We start from the raw sequence: 17054 nt of genomic DNA, 5'->3' as shown, positions 1-17054 counted from the left end.
CTCCTAGTTAAGTAGGAGTTTCATTAAAGATCACCCATACATTTTTAAAGATATTTTTCCTGACTAAAATAAACTAGTAGGTTCTCTTCAAAGAGATTTGTTCTAGAATTTGCCATGTTCAGTATTCCTTCTCTATATCATGCAACTTCTGCTATCATATCACCTGTATCATCTTCCAATTCCCAAGATCGCATCTTTTTTTTTTTTTGCATACAATTACATTTTAGGTTAACTACTTCCCAGGAGATGAGGTGGGGTGGGGAAGTGGGGAGGGGAAGAGAATATCATCTATGGCAGCAACATTAGCTGGATTTTAACAAGGTGTCTTCAGTAACAGTTGCAAGACAGAGCTGTCAATCCTTCTAGAATTATAAGTTAGAGATAAATCTTGGCAGAAGTTGGGTGTTCTGTCCTCTATCCAGGCTTGTTTTTTCGACAACATGGTGTCTTTGTTAGTCAAGAATGATGAGCCAGGGCTGGAGCAATAGTACAGCGAGTAGGGCGTTTGCTTTGCATGCAGCCAACGTGGCCAACACAGGTTCAATTCCCAGCATCCCATATGGTCCCCCGAGCACCGCCAGGAGTGATTCTTGAGTGCATGAGCCAGGAGTAAACCCTGAGCATCGCCGGGTATGACCCAAAAAGCAAAAAAAAAAAAAGAAAAAAAAAAGAATGATGAGCCATGTCTTGATCTTGAGTCAGATCTCTCTGAACAGAAAGAAATAAAAATGCAGGGAAAGTCACTTATACCAGGCACTCCAACATAGTTATTGAGAAATGACTAAACTCACTACCTTTGACCAAGTCCTCCAGGGATGTTTCAAAATACCTACAGTGTCCGAAGTGTTCAGTCCTTTGCATATCAGATTTCAAAATTAGAAAGGTTTATTTCATGTTCGAAGGACTGTTAAGTATAAATTGATTGGGGCAAAATTCAAAAGCAACAATGTATTCCCAAATACAATTCTCAAACAAAATCATTTGACAGGTAAGGAGCCAGAATGAGCATGGAAGTTTCCTGGTGACTGGGATCCAGGCTCTGTGATTCCTTGTTCAATCCCATGAATTACTTCTATGGTACATTTCTAACTCCACATATCATACCTCCACATGTGCTTCACTGCCCTCAATGGTATTGAAGTCACAACTAATTCTAAGAAAAATTATTTTAAGAAATGCAGTCTTTGCAATATCTATATTATCACCCAAATATATCTGAGTTCCATTAAGAAAGAAGAATTAGAGAAAGTGGCCATCAATGGCTACAGTCTTAAAGGATGGGCAAGAGTTGACCACATACAGTGATAGGCTGGGGAACGAGCATGATAAAATTAATTTGGGGGTTTCATTAAGTCCATATTAAAATAACTGTATGGAAAATGATGAGGAAAAGGCATGAGCTGCTATTTCCTCAACAGGCTATTAACTTGTGTTGAACCCAGGTGACAAAGATGTCAGGGCACTTCCACTAGGATTATCCTAAAATGACTCCAAATATCTTCTATTCATATGAAAACTTTCTAGGCCCTTCTTTGATATGCTTCTAATGATTTGGCCTTTATAATTTCCCAATTCTGTTACAAACATAAGTTCACTAAGAATGTTAAAACTTCTCTCACCAAAGACTAGTTATGGTGTTCTAAATATGGAATAGTTTAAGATTATACAAAGGACAACGTTTTCCCCAAGCTCCAGCTTCAAGGCAGTATTGTGGCATTATTATAAGATGCCTGATTTCTTCTTTGACTTACTGGATTAGAAAGACAGCTTCTGCAACCTACTCTACTTTCATAAAATGTTTCTGTTCTTGAATTCTTTGCTACCAGTGACAATAAAATACCCACAACTATAAACAACCATCGCAAATGAAGGAATCTAGGAGGCTCTAAAGATCATCGTGGTCAGCCCCTTGCTTCTGCAGCAATGAGCTGTGAGGATTAGGCATCTGATTTCCAGCAGGAAAACATATGTCATGTTTATGATTCTGCATAGACATTAAAGTAGAAAGAATGAAGGTGAACTTCCCATCTGAAATGTCAAAGTGATAAAGATGCATGTCATTTCTTACAGCAAACCAATGCATTATGTGAAAATCCAACTTTGGGTGAACTTAAGGTAATTTCTTTAAAAGTTAGAAAACTACTATGCCAAAGAATTTCTTTTAACTTATATGAAAAAGTTGCCTTTTTGTTGTCCCATTAACCAGATTATGGGAAGTGAAAGACCCCAAGCAGATAATAAATTAATTTTTAACACTTCTAGTTTTAATTAGCCATCTTCCATGTTCAGCACTCTAATGCTCATGTTGTACAGATAATCTGTGCTTCCTACTTGAAGGAGTCCCATGGACCTAAAACGGCACTTATAAACCTCAAAGAAAAGGGTTAACTTTAATTCTGGTCTTCATCTATTGCTGAGAGGGAGAGGAAGAAGAAAAGAAGCAATTGAAAGGGGTCAGGAGAGAGAGAGGTAGATGGAAAACCCAAAGGAGAGAGTTTGATGGTAAATCCCAATGAAGTCTTTACAAGACAATATTTTTTTATCTTGGGAGATTTCATTCTTGGAGAATTAAGAATCCTTTTCATTTATGTTTAATGAAAAACAGTGACCTTGGCACTCCCACCTCTCTCCATCTAGTCTTGGAAACATTAAGAGTGTACATGAAGGAAATCCCGCCAAGCAGGAGGTCCGGGCATTTCCTAGTCTCGTCATTCTTCCAAGCCTCAACCATGTACTAAGTAAAGTCCACAAGCATAAGGAGCTTCATGTATGTGTGCAGTGAGGTCTCTCCTCACTCTGCAGCCATCCATGCAGTCATAGCTTGGCAATTAAAATTGCTGGATGATTTCCAGTCTACTGACTGTTCAGCATCCGAGCACTGGATGTTTAACCTCCATTGACTACTTAGAAATGGGACTTTGAGGCGGTTATTATAATAGATGACACTCCAGAAAGGTAATTTCAGATCTTAACAAAGTACAAGAGCAGCAGCCTATTTGGGGGTAGAAATCAGATGGCCTGACATTATTCAAGCTCCCTGAAGGTTCACTGGAGTAATCTCAGGGAATGGCCCAGCTCCACAGTCAGCCAACACCATGGGGCTATTTCCAGTCTGACTCTGCCTAGTTCCCAGACTTTTCTGACTCTGTTTAACTTCATAACAACAACCACACATAAAAGAATTCTGTTTTTTGGGTGGTTTTTATTTTTTTTTAATTTTAATGTTCTTCTATTTCCTGGCAAGGCATTGAAGCAATTTGAATAAGGATGCTTCCTGAGGGGAACGTGACTATCCAGTTGTTAATTTTCACAGATGAAATCCCATTTCTGGACATACACAAAAACAAGGCAAGCCTCTCACCCCAAAATAGATGCTTACTGGTGACTACAGTCAGCTGGCTTGCTGCCGTGGGAAGGAACTAGTCATGAAGATGACAGCAGCTACAACAGTAGATGTGAACACATAAGAAAAATCAAAGCGCTCTCACGTTTGGGCTTATACCCAGTGATGCTCAGGGTTCCTCCTGGCTCTGCACTCAGGAATTACTTCTGGAGGTGGTCAGACTATATGGGATGACAGGGATCGAACCCAGATCAGCTGCATGCAAGGCAAACACTGTACCCACTATACTATCACTACAGTCCTTCACAGTGTAAATATTGTCACAGCCCATATGCCTCTAATATGGAAGAGAAGAGCAGGAAGTATCATTCTGCAATAATCTTCTCAGGCTAAGGAGAGGCCGGCTCATCAGCAGGCTGACTACAGGCACTCGTGGACTAAGCAAACATCAGCTCAAAAGGCAAGGAAAAAGCCACAGGAGAGTTGAGGTGAAGTGTACACGCCCCGTCTCAGAATGAGACTGTACTCCGGAGGGATTGAGGAGATCTTACAAGCTTCTTATCTTTAGTCCTTTGTATTCAGGCTCTGAAAATCTGTTAGTCAAACAGATCACTTCTTAAAATCTCAGATTAATTTTTCCCACAATGGGAAATTCATTTGTGCTGGCTTGATGAGAAACCCAGAGAGCAGGACACAGAGTTATTTCCAAAGTGAAGGAAAGATGACACGAAGAGCATTAGATCCCAAGGACAAGGAGTCACTCAGTTTTCCTGGGGATTCTAAGATGATATGTTCATTATCAACGGAGAAGACATTTTTTCTCTTGAATCCATTTCTTTTCTTTGCAATGTTTCTCATCTGGAAGGGAACATTTTTGGGTAGAAGCAGGTGTGTTTATCAGTAACTGAAGCTGGAGTTTCAGAAAAGTGGCATTTATCATTGGAGAAGTTGAAAACTCACTTATGTTTTCTTGTGTCTACTATGGAAAAAGTAATGATGAGTTTTATTATCATATCATTTAAATTTAAATAGATATGAATGAATGAGCACCCAAGCTTTGTTTTCATTTTCTATCTGTAAGTGGTGATTTTTTCCATAGAATTAGGAGTGTTAATAATAATATTTCAGGGTAAAGGCTCCATTTCTATAAATCTCCATATCTTCTACTTTATACTATAAGTTTCCTGAATTCTTAGACTTTGGTGGTGCTGATTAATTGGAATCTGGAAGTCCTATTATTGGCCAGAGTTTAGAGCTTCTAGGTAATCTCTGCTTCAACTACTTGAGCAAAATTGGCACCAAAAATATATTGTATCCATAATAGCTACAATAGAGAAGAACTGTGTATTACACCAACATATAAGTAGTAGTAGACCAGGGCATAAAGAAAAGAGAAAAACAGACACAAAACTGTTCTACTAGAATATATTAGGTCAAGATAAGACAGGACATTAGGGGATAAGATTAGGTCTGGGACTGAATCCATTTTGAAAGAGCAAAGAATACACTCAAAGTAGAACTGATCAAAATAGAGGCCACACACGGAGACAAACTGAGGTGAAGGAATCTGATTACTAAACAGAACTAGCAGAGATAAGATGTAAGTGATGAGGAAAAAGAAAGTCTTTAACACAAAGGCATTTATACTGTTCTTCAGAGGAACAGGCAGATCCAGGAAGCACAGTTCTCAACCTTGTGACAAAATTATGGAGAAGTCACACTAGAGTGAGCAGTGAGTCAGAAATATCAGCCTCATGTGGAATATTCCGGAAAAATAAGGCATCCCACTTCCTTGAAAGCATGTGACACTCTTCAAATAGAGTAGTTGATTGACAAGTCAACATTCAAATATCCCGACTTACTTCCTTAAATCAATGGTCATTCTTATCTGAGCAACTGAAAGAAGGAAGAATGAGTTTAAAATTTCTTGGCAAACATTACTGTGATGATAAATAGCAGTGAATTTTAATAGAGGAGGAGGAAGTAAGAGACGAAAAGATGGGCAAATCATTTGAATCGTGCATTTACCACTGACATATTCAAAGATGAGATGTTTCTGATTATAGTGATTCTGATTTACCAATTTCACTCTGAGCAAGGGTGCATAATTTCCATATGTGTCTCAACAGGGAAAATGGAACCTTTTCAAAAATTCTCAGCATCGCTTTTTTATAGCTACTGAGTTGTTCCAACTGCTGATATTCAAGGTTAAACAGTTGCTCCTCCCCACAATCAAATTCTTGCTAAGACTTTATTAGTTTCCTTCACCATTTGATTTATATTTGACTTAAAAGTTAACTATTATTTTTTAAAAGTGATTTGTACCTAATGGCAGGTATCTGCCCCAACAGATGTTTACTCAGTAACACGTGCTAGAGGCAAAATGTTCTCTAGTTATTTTCAATAACTTAAAATGTTGGAATTGAAATATCTCCTTCTCTTAAGTATTTGCAAAGGAGACAGATGTTACATTATAATGGTATAAATAAGGCAGCCACAGTTTGCAAAGCATTTTACCACCATTTTCTGTAAAAGTCATCTTGGTGAAATAGTTTTACAAAAGCAGTTTATGTAATCTGGAGAGATAAGCACATTAAAACATAGAAAAGATATTTTGACCCACTCTTAATATATGTCTTATTAGTCATTCTATCACTGAAAATGAGGATTATAAGGCTTTCATTTTTAAATTGAGTTGATAAGTTATAAATGTATTATTTACTGTAATATATATTTCAATCCACTTAAATTTTTGTTTCAGGCACCATGGTTGACAAAACTGATTTTGGTAGGATTTTATACATAAACGAGTCACACATTACACCCTCTACCAATGTCCTCTCCCCTCCACCACTGTCCCCCCTCCCCGTTCCCCCACACACACTTAGCTTCCTGTTCTCTGTATCTGTTGCTTTAGGGCATTTGTTATTCCCTTACAGTGTTTTTGTTCTATATATCAGAGAGATCATGCTGTGTCTTTTTCTTTTTTCTGATTAGCTTCACCCAGCACACCTAACAAATCCATTCGTATGACTGAAAATGGCATGATTGCATCTTTTTGTAAAGCTGAGTTGTATATAGGTACCATCATTTATCTAGTCATCTATTCTGGCAGACATGAGTGGTTTTCAGATTTGAGGTATTTGAATAGTGTTGAAATGAACATAGACGTGCAAATATCTTTCATGATTCAAGTTTTGATATGGCCCTCAGGGTAGATACCAAAAAGAGAAATTGCTGGATATTATGAAAGTTCAATTCCTAGTTTGAGAAATGTCCATATTGTTTACAAAAAAAATTGGCAAACTGACAGTCCCATCACTAACAGGGTTCTGATTACCCACAACCATGCCATCACTGGTTGTTTTTCTTCTTTGTGATGTGTCACAGTGAGATCCACTGAGAAACCATTGAGGTCAGTGATATCTCAATGCTGTCTTAGTCTGTATTTCTTGATTATAAGTAATGCAGAGCACTTTTCCTATACATTTTGGTCAACAATATGTTTTTGATGAAGTTTCTGTTCATCTCCTCCCCACATTTTTGGATGAGGTTGGTGTTTTGTTTTTTCTTGTAAATTTCTGCAAGTGCTTTAATGTCTCGGATATCAACCCTTTTCAGATGAGTGGTACTGAAATGCGTATAGACCCTCAAACTAATGGAGTAGAATTAAGAGCCCAGAGAGACTCCCCTAGGTATATACAGACAGTCAATCTGAGGAAAAAGAGAAAAAAAATGAAGTAGAGCAAAGAATGCCTCTTCAATAAGTGATATTGGCAAAATATATTGGTCACATTCAAAATGCCTAATACAGAAACCCTTCTAATACTATGCGCAAAAGTCAAATAAAATGGATTAAATGCCTCTGTGTCAGACCAAATCTATAAATTTACTAAGGAAAATACAGACAGGGCACTCGAGGACTTTGAAGCCAGAGACATTTTCAATGATTCAATGCCACTAACCAAAAGCAAATGGAAGCAGAGATAAACAAACCTATCAAACCAGTAAGCTTTTGTACCACAAAGGAAATGGCCAGAAAAAAAATGCCCCACAGACAAAGAGAATATCTGCCCACCATGCAATATATTTTAAATCCTTACTCAGGCTTCAAGGTCTATGCAATGTGTTGCCTGGAATTTTATACTTTCAAACATATTAAATACCAATATTTTGTGGGAAAACATAGAAAATTGCTAAATACCTGCTATAGATGTTTGTGAATGGAGCACCACATCTTCCTTCCAGGTACACACAGAGCTACTTTAGCCCCATTTATCATCAAGTTTGGGTCAACATGCACTGCTATTATTCTCAGCATAATCCATAATTCTACATCTACTCCACCACTCATCTTTATAATATGATAGTTCCAGATTTCTTCATGCTTATATATGTTACATGCCCACTCCCTGAGGATAAAGTAGAATAAAGTGTGTATGACATTGGGACTAGAATTTTGGTGTTACAAATTTCTGCAAACCTGGATCTGTACTTGTAGGTGTACTTTTTTAATATGATTCAAAAGGCATATATTGAATCCCTAACACCCCAAAAGTTATGGTATTCAGGCTCAAAACTGAAAGTTAATCAGGTGATGAAGGCAAACAGCCATCATGGATGCACAGCCATTAGATGAAAATTAGTGGAGGTCAAAATTCGGAGACTCCTCCACTTCCTCCTCTTTTTGCTTATATGAAGACAACTAGAAGATGGACATCTGTGACCCAATAAACATGCTTTCATGTTTTGTCTTGGTGCTCATGGTGCTTAAGGCTTACTGCAGTCTCTGTGCTCAGGGATCACTCCTGGCAGTGCTTATATATGGAACTTATGGTGCTATCTCTCTGGCCCTTAAACAGGTTTTTTAGATACCAAATCTACTGACATATTAGTCTTGGACTTCTCATCTTTCCACACTAAGAATTTTTGTAAGGTTTAAGCAATTTTAACACTGTCTATGATCATTTCATTACAGTACCTCAGCACTTTAATATGCTAGAATGGGACAGAATATTTAAAGGATAGGTAAGAATAATTTTAAGAAGAATCCAAATCATTAACAAATTTTTGGTGTGGCAAAGTACTATGAAAATACTATGGACATAATAATATATGTATGGACAGATATTATATTATTTTCATAGTAATATATTATTATGAAAATAATGCATGGACAGATGGGTGGATATATGCTCAGAAGGACAGAGGAGTACACTGAGCTCCATAGAGAAAGCACTGGGGCAAGTGAGAGCCAGATGGGCACTGGGCGACTCTGTGCCTCACTGAGAAAAATAATTAAACATGGGCAAAGGAGATCCTAAGTAGCCGAGAGGCAAAATATTAACATATGCATTCTTTGTGCAAACTTGCCGCCGGGAGGAGCAGAAGAAGCAGCTCCCAGATGCTTCCATCAACTTAACAGAGTTTTCTAAGAAGTGTTCAGAGAGGTGGAAGACTATGTCTGCTAAAGAGAAGGAAAATTTGAAGACATGGCAGAGGCTGACAAGGCCCGTTATGAAAGAGAAATGAAAACTTAAATCCCTCCTAAAGGAGAAACAAAAAAGAAGTTCAAGGATCCCAATGCACCCAAGAGGCCTCCTTTGACCTTTTTCTTGTTTTGTTCTGAGTATCGCCCAAAAATCAAAGGAGAGCATCCTGGCCTGTCTATTGGTGATGTTGCAAAAAACTGGGAGAGATGTGGAACAACACTGCTGCAGATGATAAGCAGTCTTACGAAATGAATGCTGCCAAGCTGAAGGAGAAATATGAAAAGGATATTGCTGCATACTGAACTAAAGGAAAGCCTGATGTGGCCAAGAAGGGAGTTGTTAAATCTGAAAAGAGCAAGAAAAGGAAGGAGGAGGTGTAAGATGAAGAGGATGAGGAAGAAGAGGAGGATGAAGAAGAGGAAAATGAAGAAGAAGATGATGATTGTAGGATAACAATTGATTTGTCCTTTCTCCCTTGCCACAAGGAGCTTAGGTTTATCAGGTTGCACCCATCAAGTGTTCCCGCGTCACTCCCATTCCTTTGTTTGTCTCTAACCACTTCTTTGTGCTCTCTTCCCCAACCATTAATCAGCTTTTCCCCTAATCAGAATCTGTTAATTTGTAAGGTCAGATCCTTCTAGGACACTGAACTTGTTTTATAAATTAATATTGCCTTTCTCCTCTCCTTAAGTCTTTTGAATAGTTTACTTTAATGCAACATCCTTTTTGTATAGATACAGGAAGACAGTTAATATTATCCTTTGTAATTTAGGGTTTAATTGGCTTTAAATATTATTCATTCCCAGGCATCTGCTTTCTCAACTTAAGCTTCAGTTGCCCTTACTTCCTAGCACCCCGAAAAGCAGGGTCCCAAAGAAGGACTGGCTGGAACCAGGGCAAACAGTAATCTATGTGCTACACTGGCATTGAAATGGGCCAGGCCTCGTCCTTCACGCCTTACCAAGGTCACGAGTTGCCCCCCACAAGCAGCTCTCTGGCATGGCCATGGCTGCAGAGGCACAAGGACTTAATGCAGAGCCCAGCAGCTTGCGGCAGAAAAGTGAATGGACTATGCGTTAATCCACGATACCTTGCCTCTCCGGGAGGGAAGGGATGTTGCTCCCTTCTGCCTTTTTCCCCCTGGACAGCAAGATGGCAGCCGCCTTGGAGCTTTTTGGAAAGCCAGGTATGAGCCGGGGGTTTCAAGGCAACTGCAACCTCATGGTAAGGGGGGTGTTCCCAGCTCGTCCTTCACACCCTATCGAGGTCACGAGTTGCCCCCCACGAACGGCTGTCTGGCATGGCCATAGCTCCAGAGCCACAGAAGCCAATCTCGTAATTATCTGGCTCTTGGCAGAAATTCCTCCAGACTTAATAAGCAAAATATCAGAAATCAAAAATCGACATCATATGGTTCTCATAACCAGCTGTATAAACCAAATTATTTCACAATGCCTTTTCAGCAGTTCTGATTGTTGGGTGTAAACTCTAAACAATAATGGTGCATCTTTTGTCGAAATAATGAATGTAATAAAAGTAGATAGAGAGTTAAGTAGAATTCATCTTCCTCACAGGCACTGGCAGGGATGGGAGGGGGTATATTGGGGTTCTTGGTGGCGAAAAATAAGTACTAGTGAAGGGAAAGGTATTTGATCATTGCATGACCGAGACTTAAACCTGAAATCTTTGTAACTTTTCCCACAGTGATTCAATAAATAAATAAAAAATAATAAATAAACAAATAAATAAATAAGAACAAAAGTAGAGTATGGGGGAAATTGTCTGCCATAGAGGCTGGGGGAGGGGTAGGATGAGGGGGATACTTGGGACATTAGTGGTGAAAATGTGCATTGTGGAGGGATGGGTGTTCGATGATTGTATTACTGAAACTCAAACATGAAAGCTTTGTAACTGTATTTCACAGTGATTCAATTTTTTAAAAAAAGTACTTTTAAAGAGGAAGAACCTTCTGAACAATACCTTATGCTCAAACTTAGTATCACAAGTAATGGGACAAATTGGTATTACCATCTCCTGATGTGATACTCTGAAGATGTATCATTTATTATTATTCCTTCCAAAAATGCACTACCTGAATTATAAAAAAAAAATGCACAGATCCACACTAAGTTAAATTCTGAAACACAATAAATTATACTCTTTAAAAAATAAAGAAATGGGCCAGGCCAAAATGCCACGATTCTTAACTATAAGGTAAGAGTTTGATCATAGACAAATGCTGTCATGATCCAAAAGTAATGACGAGACTAGGACCCTGCTAAGGATAGAAAAGACTATCTGGCCTGAGCACTGTAGGCTGAGATTGAGATAGCCCTAGGAGAGCAATTCTATAAGCTTAAAGTATTTCTTATTGTGTCCCCATAAAATGATTTATATATGTATGCTTATGGGCTGTAGCAATAGCACAGCAGTAGGGCATTTGCCTTGCACTCAGCTGGTCCCGCTGAGCTGGGTTTGATTCCTCTGCCCCTCTCGGAGAGCCTAGAAAGCTACCAAGAGTATCTCCCCGGCACGGCAAAGCGTGGCAAGCTACCTGTGTTGTATTCAATATGCCAAACACAGTAACAACAAGTCTCATGATAGAGACATTACTGGGCCCGCTCGAGCAAATCAATGAACAACAGGAGGACAGTGCAGTGCAGTGCATGTATGCTTATATGTTTGTTGAATAAGGAGAGGAGAAACACACGCAGGAGATTTCATTCTAGGTAGGTAGATCTGCTAATGAGGATCTGTCCTAGAAGTGGCTTTCCCCGAGAGAAAGAACTCTACCCCTATTGATTGTGACCACACCTATGTGTAATTGTTACCCCAACCTGTTGGGGCTGGACTGAACTGTCAGAGTGATCCCATGTAGACTGCATGGCACAATGGACAGGAATATAGGGACCCATGAAAATAGGTGAGAGTTCTCATGTGTCCTGACTAGCTTGGATGAGGCTGAACATTTTTCCCTTTCAAACTGCATTCAGTAAATAATTTCAGTATATTGTGAGGGGCAGTTTTCCTTTTCTCACAGAAACCTGGCTGGTCTTAGACTTTGGGATGTAGATTCCAGGCTCTAGTCAGACTAGTCTTTGGGATGCAAAGCTCAGATACTTGCCTTTGGGATATAGATTCCAACCTCTAGCAGACTAGTCTTTGGGATGCAAATCCAAGTGCTTCTAGCCCAAGAAAGGTTTCAGTTTTGGTTTTGTATCTTCTTTCTGGAGGCCAAAATTACTGGCCTGCAGATGTAAAGAAACAATGTATGTTTTGCTGCCTCAGTGTTTTTCTGTAACTCCTTTTGATGACATCAATGCATTGTGCCCTTTAGAGGTACCATGATCAATAAAAGGAGATTTGGGGGCTCTCTACGGGTTGATAGGTCTGGGAGAACCTGGGACCTCCATCACATAAATTTCTTTTATAGGATATAATGAGACTCTAAGAGTGGGCTGGGAGAGGCAGAGGAGAGACAGGAGTGAATGAAGAGAGGATTGGAATAAACTGCAACTAAGACCAACCAGCCTGGCCCTCTTTTCCTTCCTTCACCTGCCCATCTCCATCGACCTCCCTGGAGTGGGGGAAAAGGCCTGAGACTACCAAACGTGGGTGGCAGGAGAGATAGACCACTGCTGTCTTTATGAGTTTACACAATAATGATAAATAAGTCATTTCTAGCGCAGTTTTTTTTCTTGTCTATAAAGCATTTAACCCCCCTGTACACAACTCACTTCTTTTAAAGAAAAAAATTGAGATGTAAGGCTGTGTAAGATTTGTTTTTAAACTGTACAGTGTATTTTTTTTTGTAGTTAACACACTACTGAATGTGTCTTTAGATAGCCCTGTCCTGGCGGTATTTTCAATAGCCACTAACCTTGCCTGGTACAGTATGGGGGTTGTAAATTGGCATGGAAATTCAAAGCAGGTTCTTGTTGGTGCACAGCACAAATTAGTTATATATGGGGATGGTAGTTTTTTTCATCTTCAGTTGTTTCTGATACAGCTTATACGAAATAATTGTTGTTCTGTTAACTGAATACCACTCTGTAATTGCAAAAGAAAAAGAAAAAAAGTTGCAGCTGGTTTGTTAATATTCTGAATGCTTCTAAGTAAATACATTATTTTTAATTAAAAAAAGGACAGATTGATGGATAGAAGCATTTATGGGTGGGTGGTGAATGGACAAATGAACAGAGAATCTAAAACCATATCAAAGGTCAAATGCTTCTGCTTTCATTAAGAGCATGCGGCTAGAACTCATGGTCATTTAGTCACGTTATTTTAATGAAGTCTGGAGTAAGTTATTTCCAATTCCTGGGCCATGTTCAAATGAGTGTTTCTATAGTAGAAAAAAAGAGTTTATTAAAATACTCTTTCACTTATAGTTAAACTTAACACTTATTCACTGAGCTCTACAGTGAGCAAGTCTACAGCCAGGCAATATACTAGGGTACGGATCATGCAATGGTTAAGGAGCTTAATGGATGGATTCAAGAGAGAAAAGACATGATAACAAGGCATACGTTTTATGATAGATTAAGTCTCAGAGGTGAATGTGGACACTGTGAAAGATACATGGATTGCTAACATGTTCAGCGACAATATAATATTCTCTTCTATTTGAGCTTTAGAGCCCAGACTCTGCTACCAAAATCTATTTCTCTAGAAATTTTGAAAAGCTACTTTATCATATAAAATTTGCTCCAGATATGTAAAAAGTTACTAAAACTAATGGTATAGATCAAATTCTTCTGATCCAGGTAGTTTACGTACTTGAGGTTTTTATTGGTTTGAGAAATGGAAGAGTACTTTTACTTCACACGTCAAGTGTTTGCTTATTTAGTGTGATATAATACATTTGCAGTATATCTAACTCTACATAGTAGAATCCTGGTATATTCTTGAGTAATGTGTCCATGGTGTTCTTTACTGCATATATCTTATCATTTTATCACACAACTAAAATGCCAAACAGAAAATGTTCAGTACCTATGTGTATTAGTCACTTCCACAGCAAATGCCCTAAGCTATCATATGGGAAACATTAAATTAATGTGGATGATAATTATGACAGATAATGATACCACAAATTTTTACAGCTCTTCATTCCCCAAACATACTGTGTAAATCAAAGTGGGCTGAGATACTCGCATACTGTTCAAGAGTAGAGTTGGGAATCTGATATCTCAGATAAGCAGATCTTCAACCTTCTGTATAAAATTTCCAGATTTTTGTACTTGACTCTGAGACTTCTGCTTCTTTTTCCAGGCTTTCTGCTATTCAGATATGACAGGTAGGGAGTAGGTCAGTTTCTTACAGTCCTAGTAGTTTTGGTTTTTCCCTTTTCTCAGATTTTCATATAATACCTCAACAGTTCTTAGAGTTCTTAAATGTTATCAGACCCTTTTGTGCTCATTTATTTTATCTATTATCCTCCTGGGATCAATTTACAAAACTGAAAAAAAAGCCCTTTGTTACCTCAATGAAAGATTGTCTTCTCTAAAACAAAACCTTACAAAGAAAAACCATATCAAGTCAAAAGTGAAATAAATGTCATAAAAGAACAGTTAACCAGGGGAGGAAAGGAGTCATGTGCATCTTTCTACCCAGAATTCTTATTGCTGTGTTAAATAACAGGACAAAGGAGGAGTAATCAGAGAATCAATGAGGTAAAACCTTTGCTTTTCATGTATTGTTGCAAGTGAAGACAAGAATTTTGCCCATTCCAGATTACGGGATTTGGGGCACATTTCAATGGATCCACCCACAACACCACCTCAAGACTCAAAGATCTAATGATAACTTGCACTTCCAGGTAGATGTTTCTAGGCTATTTACACTTGAGCTCTCTGTGAGTCCTAAGGTACAGAGAGCTCCAACACCATCCCATATATGAAATCTTGGAGAGAGATAGGGCTGCTATTACCGTGAGCAGATTGAAAATAATCAGGCACTACACTTTGCTTATAAACTGATAACATGGAGAGTATCATGCTAAGTGAAATGAGTCAGAAAGAAAGGGACAGACATAGAAGGATTGCACTCATTTGTGGAATATGAAACAACATAACATGAGGCTGCACCTAAGGATAGTAGATACACGGGACAGATAGATTGCTCCATAGCTGGAAGCCTGTCTCATGAGCAAAGGGGAAAAGGAAGCTGGAATAGAGAAGGGATCACTAAGAAAAAGATGGCTGGAGGAATTGGTCGGGATAGAAGATGTGTGCAGAAGTAGATAAAGGACCAAACATGATAACCTCCCAGGTTCTGTACTGCAAACCATAATGTCCAAAAGCACAGAGAGATTATGGGAATCATGTCTGCGATGGAGGCAGAGGGAGGATGGGAAGGGGGCGGGGGTATACCGGGGATATTAGTGGTGGTAAATGTACACTGGTGAAGGGATGGGTGTTTTATAATTGTGTGATTGTAACCCAAACATGAACATTTATAACTATCTCACAGTCACTTCACTTGATCACTTGATACCTCGTTACTCATTGATTTGCTCGAGCGGGCGCCAGTAATGTCTCCATTCATCTCTGTCGCGTGCTAGCATAACCCAATGGCATCTGCTCATTCTAGGAACATGAAGAGTCTCAAACCGATCATTCAGGGTCTTGACAAAGAAGACTGACCATCTCGTAGGTGGGCATCCACGTGATCTTTTGACGTCCCATGGAATCCAGTGGTAATGGCTCTATTCCAGCGGTCATCTCTAAATCTCATTACGTGTCCATCCCATCTGATCTTCGATGCCTTGGCAAATGAGACAGCATCCCTGATTCTTTGAGCATTGACAGAGGTCAGACTCCAGATTCTATCTCTCATTTGAGTGAAGAGTGATACTCCAACATAGCTCTTTCAATTCCTCTTTGAGAGGTCTGAATAGCGTTCTCATCCTGTTTTCGTAGGGTCCAGGTCTCTGAGGAATATGTTAATGCAGGAAGAACAGTGGAATCAAAGAGATGTGGTCGGAGCTGGAGGTTCGTCGTCCTCAGTTTTTTGGTTCTTTTTTGACGCTCTTGAAGGCATTCCAAGCTGCTCTCTTCCTCCTGCGTAACTCAGGTGCCAGGTCATTTGTCATGTTGACTTCTCGACATAGATATATATAACTGTTGCATTCAGAGATGGTCATTCAATTGAGAGTGAATGGAATGTGGAACAAGACTGTTTCTCATGAACTTTGTCTTTGTGAGATTCAGTTGTACTCCAACCTTTCTACACTCATAGTCGAAGTCAGTCAGCATTTGTGCCACTTCGCTGAGGTTTTTTGTTATTAGAATGATGTCATCAGCAAAGTGGAGGTGGTATAGTTGCTGACCATCTATCTTCACTCCCATTCCTTCCCATTCCAGTTGGCCCATGACGTTCTCGAGGGTGGCACTGAAGAGTTTCGGTCAAATAGTATCACCCTGCCAAACCCCCTCTTGACATGGATGATCACTTCTTTGTAGAATGGTGAGATCCTGGTAGTGAATCCACAATACAGCTCATGGAGGATCCTGATGTATTGAGTTAGAATGCCCTGATTGGCTAGGGCTTCAATGACCACTTCCGTCTCAACAGAATCAAAGGCCTTCTTTAAATCAATGAACGTTAGACAGAGAGGCATCTTAAACTCCCAAGAAAACTCAATGAGCCTAGTTATCGTGTGGATATGGTCGATGGTGCTGAATCATTTTCAGAACCCGGCTTGCTCACATGGTTGTCTTTCATCTAGTGTTCTGCCAAACTTATTCAGGATGACTCAAGTGAACAGCGTGTAGATGACAGACAATAGGCAGATTGGGCGATAGTTGCAATGTCGTGGATGTCTCCCTTCTTGTATTGTAGTACAGTCCTGCTGGTTTTCCACTGGGACGGAACTTTGCATTCAGACAGGTAGCATGTGAAGAGCCGAGCCAGTATATTGATGAGTACTGATGGTAGGTTCTTCAGGTGTTCAGGTCTGACCTTGTCTGGACCAGGTGCTCTTTGTTTCTTTACCGATGAGAAGGCGTGTTGGATTTCGAAAGTGAGAACGCTGGGAACGACATATCCATCCTGCGGAATTTGCTATGTGGGCAAGTGCACGTGACTATTAAAGAGATCTCAGTAGAAGTCATGGATAATCTTCTCCATTGCTGTTCTGGAAGATGTGATAGATCCATCAGGATGTCAGAGGGCAGTCATCTTGTTCTTGTAGTTGGTGAAGGACAGGCGGGCAT

General features: G+C 39.4%; 1 protein-coding gene and 1 pseudogene across 3 annotated transcripts in view; one reads left to right on the top strand and one right to left on the bottom strand.

Moving 5' to 3' along the window:
- Positions 1-17054, bottom strand: part of GRM7 (glutamate metabotropic receptor 7) — a 931188-nt gene that overhangs the window by 638531 nt on the left and 275603 nt on the right. The window lies entirely within an intron of this gene.
- LOC130037304 (high mobility group protein B1-like) lies at positions 8648-9198 on the top strand (annotated as a pseudogene).

Source organism: Sorex fumeus, unplaced genomic scaffold, assembly GCF_029834395.1.
Source record: "Sorex fumeus unplaced genomic scaffold, SorFum_2.1 ptg000072l, whole genome shotgun sequence".
Classification (NCBI taxonomy): Eukaryota; Metazoa; Chordata; class Mammalia; order Eulipotyphla; family Soricidae; genus Sorex; species Sorex fumeus.
The sequence above is the reverse complement of the archived record's forward strand: the minus strand, read 5'-3'. Positions and strand labels throughout refer to the sequence as shown.